Genomic DNA, 16415 nt, shown 5'->3' on the forward strand with positions numbered 1-16415 from the left:
ACCACTTGAATAAAAGACCCAGTATCACCCAACCACCAGTAGCACCCTGTACAGAAGGTTCAGGGATGCCTCATCTAAACACCAAAAAGACAAAAATACAAACCCAATCATCAGCAGAAAGGATGACCACCTCACTCAGCCTTGCCCATCAGAGGAAAAACAAACAAAAACTAGGCACAAATATCACCCTATACAAAGCTTACACAAACCACTAGACCAACCTTAGGAGATCAGAAACCAAAAGGAAGAAAGAATTCAACCTTCTTCAAGGAAAGAATTCAACTTTCCTTGAAGCCTGGGAAAAGGAAATGTCCAACACAATAAGTTAGAAAACATAATGAAAAGGCTGAGAAATCCTACACAAATGAAGGAACAAAGTAGAAACACAGAAGTCCAAATAAATGAAGAGGAGATAGACAAACTACCTGAAAAAGAATTCAGAATAATGACAGTAAAGATTATCAAAAACCTTGAAAACAAAATGCAGAAAATACAAAAATCAATTAAAAAAGACCTACGATGGAGAAGGATATGGCAACCCACTCCAGTACTCTTGCCTGGAAAATCCTATGGATGGAGGCGCATGGTAGGCTATAGTCCATGGACTCGCAAAAAAGACCTACGAGATTTAAAGAATAAACAGAGACAAACAACATAATTACTGAAATTAAAAATATTCTAGAAGGAATCAATAGCAGAATATATGAAGCAGAAGAATGAAACAGTGAGCTGGAAGATAATATGGTGGAAATAACTTCTGAAGAGCAGAATAAAGTAAAAAGAATGAGAAAAACTGAGGATAGTCTCAGAGACCTCTGGGATAATATCAAATGTGCCAACATTCGAATTATAGGGGTCCCAGAAGAAGTGAAAAAGAAAGGGCATGAGAAAATTTTTGAAGAGATTCTAGTTGAAAATTTCCACAACATGGAAAAGGAAATAGTCAAGTCCAAGAGGAAAGGCACAAAGAGTCCCACACTGGATAAACCCAAGGAGAAACATGCCAAGACATATACTCATCAAACAAAAAATGACTAAACACAAAGAAAGATTATTAAAAGCAGCAAGGGACAAGCAACAAGTAACATACAAGGGAAATCCCATATGCTTAACAGCTGATCATCCAACAGAAACTCTGTGGGCCAGAAAGTAATGGAAGGATATATTTAAAATACTGAAAGGGAAAAATCTACAACCAAGATTACTGTACCCAGCAAGGATCTCATTCAAAATTGACAGAGAAATAAAAAAGTTTTTCTCACAAGCAAAAGGTAAGGGAATTCAGTACCACCAAACCAGCTTTACAAAAAATGTTAAAGGGACTTATATGGTCAAGAAATACAAGAGAAGAAAAAAGATCAACAAAATCAATCCCAAACAATTAAGAAAATAGCAATAGGAACATATATATAAATATTACTTTAAATGTAAATGGATTAAATGCCCCAACCAAAAGACAGAGATTGGCTGAATAAATACAAAAACAAGACCCATATATATGCTGTCTACAAGAAACCCACTTCAGACCTAAAGACACATATAGACTGAAAGTGAGAGGATGGAAAAATATATTCCATGCAAATGGGAAGCAAAAGAGAGCTGGAGTAGCAATCCTCATATCAGACAAAATAGACCTTAGAATAAAGAAGATTACAAGAGATAAGGAAGGACACTACAAATGAGCAAGGGATCAGTTCAAGAGGAAGACATATCAATTGTAAATATCTATGCACCCAACATAGGAGCACCTCAGTACATAAGACAAACACTAACAGACATAAAAGGAGAAATTGACAATAACACCATAATAGTAGGAGACTTTAACATCCCACTCACACCAATAGGCAGATCATAAAAACTGAAAATTAATAAAGAAACAAGTCTTAAATGATACATTAGATGAGATGGATCATATTGATATCTTCTTCTCAAGTGCACATGGAACATTCTCCTGGATAGATGAAATATTGGGTCACTCAGCAAAGCTCAGTAAATTTAAGAAAATGGAAATTGTATCAAGCATCTTCTTGACCACAGTGCTATGAGACTAGATATCAACAACAAGGAAAAAACTTTAAGAAATACAAACACATGGAGATTAAATAATACATTTCTAAATAACCAACAGGTTACTGGAGAAATCAAAAGGGAAATCAAAAAATTTCTAGAAACAAATGACAATGAAAACACAACTCAAAACCCATGGGATGCAGCAAAAGCAGTTATTAGAGGGAATTTTACAGAATTCAATCCTACTTCAAGAAACAAGAAAAAACACTGAATAGACAACCTAACTTCACACCTAAAACAACTGGAAAAAGAAGAACAAAAAACCCCAAAATTAGTAGAAGGAAAGAAATCATAAAGATCCACGCAAAAATAAATGAAAAGGAAATGAAAGAAACAATAGTAAAGATTAATAATACAAAAAGCTGGTTCTTTGAGAAGATAAACAAAATTGACAAACCTTTAGCCAGACTCATCAAGAAAAATGTATATGTGGTACATATACATATGGAGTGTTACTCAGCCATAAAAAGGAACACATCTGAGTCAGCACTAATGAGGTGGATGAACCTGGAACCTATTACACAGAGTGAAGTAAGTCAGGAAGAGAAAGATAAATAGCATATTCTAACGCATATATACAGACTCTAGAAAAATGGTACTGAAGAATTTATTTAAAGGGCAACAATGGAGAAACAGACATAGAGAACAGACTTATGGACATGCGGAGAGGGGAGGAGTGGGTGAGATGTATGGAGACAGGAACATGGAAACTTACATTACCATATATAAAATAGACAGCCAAAGGGAATGTGCTGTATGGCTCAGGAAATTCAAACAGCAGCTCTCTCAACCTAGAAGGGCGGGGTGGGGAGGGTGATGGAGGGAGATTCAAAGGGGACGGATATATGTATACCTATGGCTGATTGGTTCCAAACAGGAAAAGGAGTACGTCAAGGCTGTATATTGTCATCCTGCTTATTTAACTTACATTCAGAGTACATCATGAGAAATGCTGGGCTGGAAGAAGCACAAGCTGGAATTAAGATTGCTGGGAGAAATATTAATAACCTCAGATATGCAGATGACACGGCCCTTATGGCAGAAAGTGAAGAGGAACTAAAAAGCCTCTTGATGAAAGTGAAAGAGGAGAGTGAAAAAGTTGGCTTAAAGCTCAACATTCAGAAAACTAAGATCATGGCATCTGGTCCCATCACCTCATGGGAAATAAATGGGGAAACAGTGGAAACAGTGTTAGACTTTATTTTGGGGGGCTCCAAAATCACTGCAGATGGTGACTGCAGCCATGAAATTAAAAGATGCTTACTCCTTGGAAGGAAAGTTATGACCAACCTAGACAGCATATTAAAAAGCAGAGACATTACTTTGGCAACAAAGGTCCGTCTGGTCAAAGCTATGGTTTTTCCAGTGGTCATGTATGGATGTGAGAGTTGGACTGTGAAGAAAGCTGAGTGCTAAAAAATTGATGCTTTTGAACTATGGTGCTGGAGAAGACTCTTGAGAGTCCCTTGGACTGCAAGGAGATCCAACCAGTCCATCCTGAAGGAGATAAGTCCTGGGTGTTCATTGGAAGGACTGATGCTGAAGCTGAAACTCCAATACTTTGTCCACCTCATGGGAAGACTTGACTCATTGAAAAAGATCCTGATGCTGGGAAGGATTGGGGGCAGGAGGAGAAGGGGACCACAGAGGATGAGATGGCTGGATGGCATCACCAACTCGATGGGCTTGAGTTTGAGTAAACTCTGGGAGCTTGTGATGGACAGGGAGGCCTGGCGTGCTGCGATTCATGGGGTTGCAAAGAGTCGGACACGACTGAGTGACTGAACTGAACTGATGGCTGATTCATGTTGAGGTTTGACAGAAAACGAAATTCTGTGAAGCAATTATCCTTCAGTAAAAATAAATTAATTAAAAAAATACAACCAACCATAATTAAGTGTAACTTTCTAGCAATTAGAGCTGAATAGCTGTGCAGTGACTAATAAAAATATCTCAAAAGGTACTTAAAAATAGTCACGATCATGATAAATACAGCTACCATGTATAAAGTACCTGATAAGATACTAGATCCCTGCCACCATTTAATCTTCATGAAACCTAAGCAATGGTCAAAACTGTGGCTCAAAGAGGCACTTTACCCAAGATTATATAGCAATTAGTGACAAAGCTAAAACTCCTATCTAGGTGTGTCTGAATTCAAAGTCCAGGGTTTCCAATGAAAAACAAAATGAAAGCTATAAAATGATTTCACCTGGCAAGTGAGAAGCATTGGATTAATACCCTCCTACATTGACTTCACCAGGATTTTTTGACTTGTGGACACTTAAAATTAGAGGCTTTAAGGAATCCTTTACTAGGACCAGTTTCAGTGTATGAAAATTGGAAAAAATAATATCAATTGCCAAATATTTTAAAACATTTGCTTTTGGTTGGTAAATATTTATTGCTTAAAGCCCACCAAGGTCCCCTTTTAGACATGGTTGAGGACCCACTAGTCTGCATTTTAATTCAGCAATGAATGTGTTAATTCTACCCTATTAGGGTTAATGTCATTAGGGTTAATGCCAGGACCATGTCATTGGCCATTGGTCAGTACCTGTCTTCACTGGTTTGTTAAATATTCTAAATATCACTCTAATCAATAATTATTGAGTCACAAACGGGCTAAGTAGAGATTAAAACTTAGTCTGAAGGGAATATTCAACTGGAACAGAAACAGTTCATCAGAAAATTAAGATAAGTTCACTACAGTCAGCAAAAACAAGAGCAGGAGCTGACTGTAGCTCAGATCATGAACTCCTTATTGCCAGATTCAGATGTAAATTGAAGAAAGTAAGTAGGGAAAACCACTAGACCATTCAGGCATGACCTAAATCAAACCCCTTACAATTATACAGTTGAAGTGAGAAATAGATTTAAGGGACTAGATCTGATAGACAGTGCCTGATGAACTATGGACAGAGGTTCGTGACATTGTCCAGGAGACAGGGATCAACACCATACCCAAGAAAAAGAAATGCAAAAAAGCAAAATGGCTAGCTGTGAAAAGAAGAGAAGCGAAAAGCAAAGGAGAAAAGGAAATGTATACCCATCTGAATGCAGAGTTCCAAAGAATAGCAAGGAGAGATAAGAAAGCCTTCCTCAGTGATCAGGGGAAAGAAATAAAGGAATACAATAGAATAGAAAAGACCAGAGATCTCTTCAAGAAAATTAGAGATACCAAGGGAATATTTCATGCAAAGATGGGCACAAAAAAAGGACAGAAATTGTATGGGCCTAACAGAAGCAGAAGATATTAAGAAGAGGTGGCAAGAATACACAGAAGAACTGTACAAAAAAGATATTCACAACCCAGATAATCACAAAGGTGTGATCACTTACTCAGAACCAGACACCCTGGAATGTGAAGTCAAGTGGGCCTTAGGAAGAATCACTATGAACAAAGCTAGCAAAGGTGATGGAATTCCAGTTGAGCTATTACAAATCCTGAAAGATGATGCTGTGAAAGTGCTGCACTCAACATGCTAGCAAATTTGGAAGACTCAGCAGTGGCCATAGGACTGGAAAAGGTCAGTTTCTCATTCCAATCCCAAAGAAAGGTAATTCCAAAGAATGCTCAAACTACCACACAATTGCATTCATCTCACACACTAGTACAGTAAAGCTCAAAATTCTCCAAGTCAGGCTTTAAAAATATGTGAACTGTGAACTTCCAGATGTTCAAGCTGGTTTTAGAAAAGGCAGAGGATCCAGAGATCAAATTGCCAACATCCACTGGAGCATTGAAAAAGCAAGCTAGTTCCAGAAAAACATCTGTTTCTGCTTTATTGACTATGCCAAAGCCTTTGACTGTGTGGATCACAATAAACTGAGAAATTCTGAAAGAGATGGGAATAACAGACCACCTGACTTGCCTCTTGAGAAATCTGTATGCAGGTCAGGAAGCAACAGTTAGAACTAGACATGGAACAACAGACTGTTTCCAAATAGGAAAAGGAGTATGTCAAGGCTGTATATCATCACCACAAGCTGGAATCAAGATTTCCAGGAGAAATATCAATAACCTCAGATATGCAGATGACACGACCCTTATGACAGAAAGGGAAGAAGAACTAAAGAACCTCTTGATGCAAGTAAAAGAGGAGAGCGAAAAAGTTGGCTTAAAGCTCAACATTCAGAAAACTAAGATCATGGCATCTGGTCCCATCACTTCATGACAAATAGATGGGGAAACAGTGGAAACAGTGGCTGACTGTTATTTTGGGCTCCAAAATCACTGCAGATGGTGACTGCAGCCATGAAATTAAAAGACACTTACTCCTTGGGAGGAAAGTTATGACCAGCCTAGACAGCATATTAAAAAGTAGAGACATTACTGCCTACAAAGGTCTCGTCAAGGCTATGGTTTTTCCAGTAGTCATGTATGGACGTGAGCGTTGGACTGTAAAGAAAGCTGAGCACTGAAGAATTGTTGCTTTTGAACTGTGGTGTTAGAGAAGACTCTTGAGAGTCCCTTGGACTGCAAGGAGACCCAACCAGTCCATCCTAAAGGAGATCAGTCCTGAATGTTCATTGGAAGGACTGATGTTGAAGCTGAAACTCCAATACTTTGGCCACCTGATGCGAAGAGCTGACTCAGTGGAAAACACCCTGATGCTGGGAAAGATTGAAGATAGGAAGAGAAGGGGATGACAGAGGATGAGATGATTGGATGGCATCACCGATTTGATGGAGATGAGGTTGAGTAAACTCTGGGAGTTGGTGATGGACAGGGAGGCCTGGCGTGCTTCGGTCCATGGGGTCGCAAAGAGTCGGACACGACTGAGCAACTGACCTGAACTGAACTATTAGCTGAGAAATATGAAAGGGTCATATGTTTAAAAAAGCTGAACCACAAAAATTCATAATTCAGGTCATTCAATTGCAATTAATAAGATTAATAACTAAGTGGTTTACTTATAACTAAATTATAATTATTATAGTTTATTATAGATTAATAAATACATGGTTTCCTTTGTTGAAGATAGAACTGGAATTCTGTATAACTAGTCCATGTTGTCTTAGAGTCTATTTTGTGTGATTCCTTATATCAAATATAGCAAAATTTAAATATCCTTCTATCAGTAATTGGTGCTATATAGGAATCTGCTTCATGAAGTCAGCCTATGTCAGTGCATCTCAATCTTGGCTGCATGTTGGACTCACCTGAGAAACCTATCCAGGTCACGCCCCTGAACAATTACATCAAGGCTCCTGGTGGCGGGACACAGGTAGGTTTGGAAACTCAGGGTAATCTAACACACAGCCAGGGTTGGGAATCACCACCCCATATCCAAATGCTACTCATTTCTTCCTTTTTTGAGATTATGCTCCTTATGTTGGATCAACTGCATTTCACTATTTCTTAGGTTTCTGCTGTACATGTGCAAATTACCCCTGAAAAGGAAGGATGAATAAAGCAGGAACTAAAGTGAACAAGATCCTGGTTTGCAGGGACTGACAGCTTCCCAGGATGTGGGATGTCTGGTATTAAAACCCCACCCAGAACAATTTCCCCTGCCCTTTCTCTGGATGGGCAGTTTACTTGTGTCCAGGCCCTGCCCTTTCTCTGGATGGGCAGTTTACTTGCGTCCACTCCCTGGGGTCTGGGATCAAGAAATTAAGTGACAAAATGTAAAGGGAACTGAACAATGCTATGTCCCTTTATGAGTTCACAGTCTATTAAACAGTACAGCAAGGGTGATGACACCTATGACAATTTTAGAACAGAATTTACCCATCATCAGGGGGTTTATTTTGTTGAAGCCTAAAATATTTGCACATATAATAGCAGTCAGCCTTTTCTTTTTCTTCTCAAGCCCTCAGGCACTTGATTCACTGGCTCCTGCTAGGCTAGAATTTAGCAAGCTTTGCCTAAACAGGCCAATTTCATCAGCATTGAAAAGAACTATTATATTTAAATGGTTTGACTGTTTGGGGTGGGTCTAAGAGAAAGATGAAAAATTGTTGTGTAACTTCATGACTGTTTCTTTTTTTTTTTTTTTAACCAGTTACACCAAGGTTCTAATGTTTAGTCTCACACAACTGAGCAATATTTGCATATAAAATCCTTTGCTTTCCCAATTTGCATGGAGTGCAGAGAGAGGTGTTTGCTGGCAGCCCGGGGAAGTTTTGGATCATAGTGTAGGACACTTTCTATGTAACACCCGGTTACAGCTCTACTAACATCTGCACTTTACCCTATTAAGGTTATCTTTTCTCTGAACAATGGAAAATGGGCCACAGACAGCTGTTGGGTTGCCTTAAGCAAGACAGTGACTATTGACATGCTTTGAGACAATCACAAAGAACGGAATTTAGCTTGCCTCTTCCCTAAATGTTTCCTATTGTAGTATAAGGATCCATCTGCATACCTACTATAGTGATTTCCCAATCTTACTCTTTCCTGTGGCCCTGGGGCATCACAGAGGTAAGCGTGGGGATGTCTTTTGAACTTGAGTCTCAGTTTTTTCAGTTGCCACTATCTTGCTATTTCCTCTATTCTATGGGAATCCATTCCTTTCCTTCATCTTGACCTCTTTTTCTTTATTTCTTCCATTCCTTGTATCTTCTCTATTTGCACACCAGAAACTTGGCTTTAAAATGAACCCTGTTTCCTTCAAGTCGGTGAATCTTATGTTAGACACAAATCTTGGGAGCAATTTCACCCTCTTCAGCATGTTTCCCCAGGAGCTGCTCCTTCCTGCCAGTGTCTGTTTTTCTGGTTTAGGCTTTCAAGTTCCATGAAGATTGGCTTCTGGAATCGTGAGGCATTTTATGTTTTTGTTTTTTAAGTTATCAGGAATCGTGTTCTTTGCAGACTAAGTGCTTATCTGAGTCAAGGGAAAAGTTCTATATTTTGGGAAAAGATTCCAAAATTAAGTAGTCACCCTCAAACAAAACATGTGATGGATGTAGTAAGTATAATTTGTAGATTAGGCTTTATTTTATTCCATGTATATTCATGCTGCTTTGTGTCAAGAACTGGGTTGGGTGTTGGCAACATAAAGCTGAACAGGCTATGGTTCAAGTTCTCTGTGAAACCTGAAGTTTATCTGGGAGATAGACTGAAGAACAATTCATATGTGATGTTCTTTTCTATTTATTCATTTATGAAATTCATTTTAAAAGCTCTGCTTATCTTTTCTAAAATATCTTTTCTAACATTAAAAGTATGAGACTTCAAAAATACTCTGTCAAAACTGACACTGTATCTTTCATACATGGACACTATAGAGAATTAATTTTGAGGATTGTTTGGTGTTTAAATATAAGATATTTGAAATTAATATTCATAAAATGAAATATATGGACATTTGAGATCACTAAGAACTTTGTAATCTTCTATGTTACTATGTGGTAGGAAATATATCACCATTTTAATGAAAATTTCAGTTTATTTTTATTGATAGTTTTAAACTGCTTATAAAAATCTGATTATGCCTAAAAATATAAGTCAAGGAAAATAAGTAACAGAATACCAGAGTGAGTATGAAACTTTAAATATTATTCACAAAATATTGTGTATGCATGTACTTGTGTGTTTATGTCTATGAGAGAAGAGGAAAAAACTTCTCAAATATATGACCTAAAGTTAAACTTAACAATGAAGTAAAAATAAGAACTATAAATCTTGAATCTAAATCACATTATCATTCTCTTATATTAATAGATTAAGAGTTAGTAGATACCTTGGAAAGAGTATAGCTTTTGATGTCTCATTATAAACATGTTAAAATCCTCTCATAAATAGCCTTTGATACTGTATTCTAAAACTGACATAGGGACAGTGCTGAGTCTCCCTCAACTTTTCTATTAGATATAATCTTTTAAAAAAGTTTATTCAAGTATAGTTGATTTACAACATTATGTTAATTTCTGCTGTAGTGACTTAGTTATACATTTTTTCATATTCTTTTCCATTATGTTTTATCACATGATATTAACTATAGCTGCCTGTGCTATACAGGAAGACCTTGTTGTTTATCCATCCTATATACAAAATTTTGAAGTGAAGTGAAAGTCGCTCAGTCGTCTCCATCTCTTTGTGACCCCATGGATTGTACAGTCCATGGAATTCACACCAGAATACTGGAGTGGGTAGCCTTTCCCTTCTGCAGGGGATCTTCCCAACCCAAGGATCAAACCCAGGTCTCCTGCATTGCAGACGGATTCTTTACCAGCTGAGCTACAAGGGAAGCCCAAGAATATTGGAGTGAGCAGCCTATCCCTTCTCCAGCAGATCTTTCCAACCCAGGAATGGAACCGGGGTCTCCTGCATTGCAGGCAGATTCTTTACCAGCAGAGCTATCAGGGAAGCCAAAACAATAATAATAGTTTATATTTGCTAATCCCAAGACTCCCAATATTTCCCTCCTCCACTCCTCTTCCCCTTGACAACCACAAGTCTGTTCTCTGTATCTGAGTGAGATTTTGTTTCGTAGATGTGTTCATTTGTGTCATATTTTAGATTCCACATATAAGTGATATCATGTGGTATTGACAGATGACATATCTGGAAGTCCACTGATCCTGGAGTCATCTGTGACTCTGCTTGCTTAACACATAAGATCTTGCCATGCACTTCTCTTTTGAAACTGTCTCTTTGGAGCTCCTTTGATAATAGTTTCTTTCAATTGCATACTTTAAATCGGATCTCAAGTTATTCCATTTGACTTACATTCTTGTAGAATTTTTGCAGCACTCATTTTATCAGCCATTTATAACACACTCTGGTATTCATCACTTGAAAGATACTATTGAAGGGGAGCTTAATTGCCTGAGATTGATTCCACCACACACATCATTACACAGGCTATAGATACGTGTACACTGCCAAAGGAGGAATGGGGGTATGCTCTTCTCCCTCTGACACTATTTAAATAACACTATTAACTGATTAATCAGCACAGGAGCTACATGGAATGTATGGCTTTGGTTTTCTGAATTCTGATTGATACTGGAAATCAAGTGGTAGCTCTTTTGAATTGCTACTCACTGATTTAGAACAGATGCAAATCCATCTAGAATGAAATAAAATCTTCCTGAATAATCAATTCAGCACAATTATTTATAGAGAATCAGGCTGTGTCTCTAAAACCTAAGAAATCATACTGCAGCATGGGTAAGCTGGTTATTTAAATTAGGATGGCCACACCATCTATATGATTATCAAACTGTACCTAAATATATTCCAAAATATTCTGAATAGACCATAAGCAATTTTTTCCTTTTCAAATGAATGCAGTTTCCAGTTACTTCTAGGGATGGAAAAGAAAGGGAAAACAAAAGAATTTCATCTCACATATATCTTCATAAATGATTCTACTTTATACATAGATATAAGAGCCCAGCATCTGGGGAAATTTTAAGGGGAAATAGTAAAGTCTTCCTGGGAGGGAAAAAAGATCTAGGACAGGGGAGAAAAATAGAGCACTCAGGGCAAAGCAAAACCCAGAGGAGTTAAGTAATAAAAAATACAAAGCATAGCCAGAGCAGGAGCGTCTGAACACACAGCAAATACATAAGCACGAAAACACACGTCCATTTCCATGTTCCAGAAAAGGGACAAAAACAGAAAAAAAAAAAATTGATCATTCAGGAAGATTTTGTTCCATTTATTTCATTCTAGATGAATTATGGCACTGGAGTTGGTCATAGCTGTTGGGGCTATAGCTTGTTCCCCTATCAGTAAGTATTAAGTTTTCTGTAGATATTGCAGGTGGACACCATCTTGGACTAGGCATATGGAGCAAATGGCTCTGTGATTAAGTCAGATATGCAGTAAGCTCTCTGGTGATGTTTTGGAACCTGGTGCAATAAGCCCAGCTGCAAGTACTGATAGATCAGTTTCAGTGACAGGGCCCGAGCTTTGGAGCCTGTGCAGAGCCTCCGTTCAGGCCATGTGGACTGCTGCATTTGTCAAAGCACTAGGATGGCTGAGGACAAACACTGACTGATAACCACTGGACCAGTCATCTCGTCACCCTGGAGGGTGAGTGCCTCCTCCAACATGAATGCTCTCTGGTTGGCATCGCCAGATGGTGCAATAACTTGCCCTTTGTATCAGAGGAATGGCAATATACTCCAGACCATCAGGGACCCAACATTTCCACTGATCCTGTAGGTCTCTGAACCTCGACTGGTGTTATTCTCATTTTCTGGCCTACGTGTGTCTTACCAGGGAATACACAGTACTTGCCACTTTCTGATCATCAAACCAAATTAGTGTATTGTTACCAATATAATGGACCAATGTGACATTCCTCAGGATATCAAATTGATCAGGGTTTATGAGAACTGCACTGTGGCCAAAAACAAGGGAATTAATGAAGCTTAGACTAGGGAGGTTTTTGGTCTTCTTACCTAATACAGTTTTTCTAGATCTTCTGTGTTAATAACTGGGGGAAAATACCAATGCAATAGCCACATATGTAATTCCTGAGACTGTTCTAGTAAGAGTTCCTATCCAGCACAACAGCTGCAATTAGGACTATCATTTGCTTAAGTTTATGTCAAACCCAATCACGAACCACAACCCACAGGAGTTCCATGGAGGCTTTACAATTAAATGAGGCTTCCCAGATGGCTCAATGGTAAAGAATCCACCTGCTAATTCAGGAAACACAGGTTCAATCCCTGGGTCAGGAAGATCCCCTGGAAAAGGGAAATGGCAACCCACTCCAGTATTCTTGCATGGGAAATCCCATGGACAGAGAAGTCTGGTGAGCAACAGTTTGTGGGGTGTCAAAACAAGTCAGATACAACTCAGCAACTAACACAAAAGCGATACAACTAAATACTGCTGCTGCTGCTAAGTTGCTTCAGTTGTGTCCAACTCTGTGCGACCCCATAGACAGCAGCCCACCAGGCTCCCCCGTCTCTGGGATTCTCCAGGCAAGAACACTGGAGTGGGTTGCCATTTCCTTCCCCAGTGCATGAAAGTGAAAAGTGAAAGTGAAGCGACTCAGTTGCGTCTGACTCTTAGCGACCCCATGGACTGCAGCCCACCAGGCTCCTCCGTCCATGGGATTTTCCAGGTAAGCGTACTGGAGTGGGTTGTCATTGCCTTCTCCATACAACTAAATGGAATGAAGACAAAAATGGTAACCACCACACTATCCTTTAAGTCTTTCATGTTGGCTCTAATCCCTTCAATTCCTCCTAGGGTGTAATTTACCATCTTGGCTGGGCTGGGAGTTGGGGGAAGCAGTGGGACAGCTTCTGGGGTTTCCACTTGGCCTTTCCTACAATAACAGTTATTACTCCATAGATTAGGGAACCAATATAAGAGCACCACCTTATATATACCACCTGCCTCCTGAGAAACCTGTATCTAGGTCTAGAAGCAACAGTTAGAAGCAAATGTGGAACAAAAGACTGGTTCAAAATTGGGAAAGGAGTACATCAAGGCTGTATATCATCACCCTGCTTATTTAACTTACATACAGAGTACACCATGAGAAATGCTGGGCTGGATGAAGCACAAGCTAGAATCAAGACTGCTGGGAGAAATAGCAATAATCTCAGATATGCAGATGACACCACCCTTATGGCAGAAAGTGAAGAGGAACTAAAGAGTTTCTTGATGAAGGTGAAAGAAGAGAGTGAAAAGGCTGGCTTAAAATTCAACATTAAAAAGACGAAGATCATGGCATTCAGTCCCATCATTTTATGGCAAATAGATGGGGAAACAATGGAAAGAGTGACAGACTTTAATTTCTTGGGCTCCAAAATCACTGAAGATGCTGACTGCAGCCATTAAATTAAAAGACACTTGCTCCTTGAAAGAAAAGCTATAACAAACCTAGAAGCGTATTAAAAAGCAGAGACATTACTTTGCCAACAAAGGTCCGTCTAGTCAAGGGTATGGTTTTTCCAGTGGTCATGAATGGATGTGAGAGTTGGATTATAAAGAAGGCTGAGCACCAAAGAATTTATGCTTTTGAACTATGGTGTTGGAGAAGACTCTTGAGAGTCCCTTGGACAGCAAGGAGATCAAACCAGTTGATCCTAAAGGAAATCAACCCTGAAAATTCACTGGAAGGACTGGTGCTGAAGCTGAAGCTCCAATCCTTTGGCCACCTGATATGAAGAACCAACTCATTAGAAAACATTCTGATGTTGGGAAAGATCAAAGGTAAGAGAAAAGGATGACAGAGGATGAGATGGTTGGATGGCATTACTGACTCAATGGAGGCTCCGGGAGATGGCGAAGGACAGGGAATACTGGCGTGCTGCAGTCCATGGGGTCACAAAGAGTTGGACACAATTAAGTGACTGAACAACAATGACAACCGGCTGCTAAGTATATCCATACTAACCATGCAGTAGCAAAATGAGTCAATACCCACAGAATGGATCCATAAACCCAACAAACTCAATAATGAAGAGACTTGAACCAGGATCTTCCTTGGCAGTCCAGTGGCTAACACACTGAGCTCCCAATGAAGGGGGCCCAGGCTCGATTCCTGGTCAGGAAACTATATCCCACATGCTGCAACATACAAGATCCCATGTGCCTCAACTAAGATCCAGCGCAGTCAAATAAACAGATAGACTTGGGTCAGGACTTGGTTTATCTCCTGGTCTCTAATCACTGTAACCACCCTAAAAACTGTTGGGTTTCTAAATCTCAGATCACATCTGGTCCCAAAAACTCTCAAAATGTTAAAGTATTTCCTCTGAAGGTGCCTTTGGGGGGAACATTATGGGAATGATGATTGTATATATTCTTCCTCAAGGGGACTTTGCTTCCACCTCAAACAATAAGTCTGGGTCTGAGAACTGGCTTAGATCTGTAAAGTGGTGGTGTCATGCCCTAACTTACCAAAATGTTCATAGGCAGTGGATTGGGCTGAGTGCAATGGAAGAGGAAGCATTGGCTTTTGAATAGCTGAGGTACTTCGACAGTTCAAGGACACTGATAAATGTAAGGACTGTGGAGTTAACTGGCTTGTATAAGTGCTTTGACAACAGAAAATGGCAAGCTCAAGTCAAACAAGTAAGTGGCCAGGGGCCAGTGTTTGTCGGTCAATCATGCCAAACTCTTTGCAGACTCTGGATTGTAGTTGGCCAGGCTCCTCTGTCCATGGAATTCTCCAGGCAAGAATACTGGAGTGGGTTGCCATTCCCTTCTCCAGGGGATCTTCCCGACTCAGGGATCGAACCTGGGTATCCCACATTGCAAGCAGATTCTTTACCATCTGAGCCACCAGGGAAGTGGAGACACATTTTAAAAAGCCATAAATGAGAACTTTCTTATACTCATGCTATTGGTACATGCTTATTTGGAGCTCAACTTTCTAGCTAGCCTTTCATTAGTCCATAAGCTGTAATAAGTTGAGATTTCATGCATAAAAATACTAGAGAAGAAATCACTGATCAGCTCATAGCCCTTCTTAGCATGTGTTCCCGATACACATTGGTGGCTTTACACAAATAGCTCTCCCTGCCAGACTGCATGTTCCATGTCATGTGTGTGATGGGAACTGCATGTCTTCAGTTTACTCTGGCACATCACTGGGTAATGGCTCAGATGAGCTCAGAGGGAGAGAGAGCAGATGAACCATTTGGGGGAAAGTCATGGTTTCATATCTCTAAGCAAGGTGTAAGTAAATAGGTTTGGAGGTTGGATGAACCTATTATGGGAGCACCTGTTGGATCAGGTTTAAGTGACTGCTATTTGTGTAGCATACTGTATAAAACCACAGGGTGGTTGGAATCATTCCCAGGGTGAAAATGCTGCCTCCTGGTTTTGGATGATGTGGTACCCGGGAGCGTGAGCAGAAAACAATAATAGAGACTTGAGTGTTTTCTGTTAGTGTTTAGACAGGTGTCTTATCTATTAAAAATCAATTGCGCTCATTGGTCACTAGAGGGAATATAAGTTTTGTTTCAGAGGAATAGGAAAATTTTTTGTTTTAGGAGAGAGAGAGAACAGGAGACCCATTCTCACACCAATTCTGCCACCTCTTGGCTGAGTGGATTTTAGTCTTCTCACTTTGTGGACCCTCAGTTTCCACATCCATGACTGATTGAGATGATATACAAAGTTCCTTCTGGCTCCAACAGAGACCCCAGGAGCCCCATCTCATCATCTACCTTTAGGCTTCATTTATATACCGGCAATGTAATTCTATAGCTTAACCAGTGGTGACTCAGGGCCCCCAAAGCTTCCTCCCAATGGGAAGGCAGCAGTGACACTGATCAGGTATTTGAAGAAAATCTGAGACCTCTCTCCCATTTGAAAACCGCTTACTGGCTTGCAGCCACCTGAACGGTCTTTTTTAAGAATTTTTTTATGTGGACCATTTTAAACTCTTAATTGAATCTGTTACAATAGT

The 16415-nt window shown here is 39.5% G+C and overlaps 1 protein-coding gene across 1 annotated transcript in view; it reads right to left on the minus strand.

The window, feature by feature from the left end:
• Positions 1-16415, minus strand: part of NOL4 (nucleolar protein 4) — a 691960-nt gene that overhangs the window by 488485 nt on the left and 187060 nt on the right. The window lies entirely within an intron of this gene.

The sequence above is a fragment of the Odocoileus virginianus genome, chromosome 22 (genome assembly GCF_023699985.2).
Source record: "Odocoileus virginianus isolate 20LAN1187 ecotype Illinois chromosome 22, Ovbor_1.2, whole genome shotgun sequence".
NCBI lineage: Eukaryota > Metazoa > Chordata > Mammalia > Artiodactyla > Cervidae > Odocoileus > Odocoileus virginianus.